Source organism: Myotis davidii, unplaced genomic scaffold, assembly GCF_000327345.1.
Source record: "Myotis davidii unplaced genomic scaffold, ASM32734v1 scaffold616, whole genome shotgun sequence".
In the NCBI taxonomy this organism is placed as follows: domain Eukaryota; kingdom Metazoa; phylum Chordata; class Mammalia; order Chiroptera; family Vespertilionidae; genus Myotis; species Myotis davidii.
The window spans coordinates 4,466,979-4,469,911 of NW_006291965.1; positions in this window are offsets into that span (position 1 = coordinate 4,466,979).

A 2,933-nucleotide genomic window follows, 5' to 3' on the forward strand; every position below is an offset into this window, starting at 1 on the left:
TAACGTCCTTCATTTGAAAAAGTGCTGTGAGGGTTTTGATATGAAGGAGAGGTGGAACAAGTGTTTGGAGTTGTGAACCTAAGGTTTCCTGCGTTTTAAAATCTTTCCTTAAATGTGTGTGTGTGTGTGTAAGTTAAGCAATGGCAGAGTAATTATTTAAAATTAATTAATATAACAGAAAATTAAGTTTTTAAGTAGAACCACTGTTCAATTCAGGTTTCTGTGTCTCATGGTAAACCTTTATATTTAGATCACAGGTGTCAGGACCACTATCTACCGGGGCAGCCAGTATAGCAGAGTAAAGGCTATGCTCTCCATGGAAACATAATGCAGGCACCCATGGCAAAGTCACAGATTACATGATAGCTTTTCCTCCTATCAAGTACTTATTTTGACTGTGTACACAGGATGTATTTTTAGATATCCATCTGTGTTAATTTGCTCCCCCTTTCTTTTCCGCATGTATTAAGTCACTTCATTTTCTCAGGGAAGTCAACTGCAGGGTTGAAAGGGAAAAAGGAAGTCATTCATTCCTTGGCTTTTGTTTTCAAAGGCCAAGCCTATGGGAGGGCTTAAGGTACCACATAAGGACCAGAAAAGGAGGGAGTGGTTCACAGGAAGAAGCAGAGTGAGCTGGCAGAATTAGGAGTTCCTCAGAGGGCTTGCTGCAGACCCGAAGAATATTCTCCTGGGCCAGAGGGAGGAAAGTTGAAAGGCCCTCCTGTAGTAGGGACCCTGACTGCATCCTGAAGAGAGAGAGCAAGAAGGTGTGTCTAGGTAAACAAGACCAGAAAGATTCTCCCAAAAACTATGTTATTGGACCATGAAAACAGCAGAGAGGAATTGGGCCTCAGGGAGCCATAGGTACAGGTGGCAATCTCTTTGGCAAATTGTGTGGACTAATGACTGATTATCATCAAGCCACCCCCATCACTGCCCTAGGAACTTCGGCATAACCTAAGGAAAGAGGGATGACCATAGAACCACTGCGATTGTTTCCTACCAGTTTGATGAGGGGTTAACTTGACTTCTAGAAAAGAAAGGTGCACTATCTCTTTTAGATTTGATTTTGTGGGTTAAAATTAATCTCCACTACAGTTTCGTAACTAATCAGTTATCACCATAGTGGAAACAATAAAGCTATTTGTGTATAGACACAGTTAGTTAAGGTTTCTGTCTCTGATGGAAGAGAGGGTGAGAAGACTTGTGTACTAGTGGAGGAGAACAGTGGCCTGGGGCATTTAGAAATGCAGTGAAAATAAATTCCCTCATGATAATTAAGTTATACCTTCTATTGACTTCCTTTTGTGTGTGTTCACACTTAAATTCTATTATTTTAGCATATTTTAATCTGCAATACAGTATTACCAACTGTAGCCATTATTCTAATCCTCAAACCTTATTATATTGACTTTCATTAAATGCATCAGTCAGAGATTGAGAGAGACACAGGTGGAATACTCAAATTGGAGAATTTTAGAAGAGACCTAAAAGAAGGAAAGACCTGTTTATAAAAGGGCAGGCAAAATTTAGGGAAAGTAAGAAAGGATGGTGCAATACCTCGAGGGTAGTAAAACAGAAGTTCTTTCCATCCTGGATTGTTATTACTTCTCAGCAGATGTTTGGAAATGGGAATGACTGGATTTCTTCATTCTTCGCATATTTGTTGAGAAATTAAATAGGACACAATGGATTTCTCCCCTATTCTCCTCATTGTCTATCTTCGTCCCATAAACTTTCTGCAAAACAGGTTCTTCAGCATTTGCAAAAGCCTCACTTTTAAAATGGGATATACTTAGGGTATATGCATATAATGGAATACTATAGGGAAGTAAAAGGAAATGGACTACAGCTATAGATATTAAGATAGATAAATCTTAAAAGCATAGTCTTCTTCAGAAGACATAGAAAAATATATTTAACATATTCATTTATATCAAGTTCAAAACCAGGCAGAGCCAAACAATACATTATTTAGGCATGCATTACTTGTAATAATACTCTTAAATAAAAACAAAGGAACACTTATTATAAAATTCAGAGTAGTGGTGACCTCTGTAAGGCATGAGGGTGATAGTGGGGCGATGGGATGCCATTGGGAGAGAGCTTACAAGTAATGGGTAAAGCTCTACACCTTAAATATTTGTTTTTTATTCTTCTAACTACATATATATATATATATATAAACGATTTGAATTAAAGTTCAAAATCAAACAATCAGAGTTTATTAGATAACTAGTGGTCGGTGCACAGATTCGTGCACATTGAAAAGAAATTAATTAGAAGAACTTTTTTTTAATATATCATTATTTGTCCTTTCTCTATAATAGAAGTATCAGAGATTAAAGGAAATTAGTAAAATGTATATGAAATAATATATAAATTTATTAATAAATAAACTTAATAAAAAGGATATAATAACAACAGAAGCATGATATAAAAACGACAAAAACATGTTATAAAAACAACAGTGATTCAAACGATGACTGATAAAGTGATTAAACTTATTCTAATATCTCCCTGTACACCACATTAAGAGTGAAAACACTTTCAGAGTGCTTGACTAATTTCCCTTGTGATGAAGTACTTAGAACTTTAACTGTAACATCACATGCCCTTCAAACTCGAGAGAAAGCAACATATAACTGATCATGTGCAAAAACGGGTTCAAGTAGGAACATGCCTACTCTGTCTAGAGTTTGTCCTTGTGATTTATTAATAGTCATCACAAATTCTGGCATCACGGGAAACGGTCATTGAAACAATTTAAATGGGAGGTCAGCGTCAGATGGGGACAAATTAATTCTTGGAATCAGAACAGCCTCTCCCTCTGCAGATCCTATTAATACTTCAGCTTTGATAATGTTAGGTCATAATCTTTTGATAATAAATCTGGTACCATTACCAAGACCCCATTTACTATTGAGATTTCT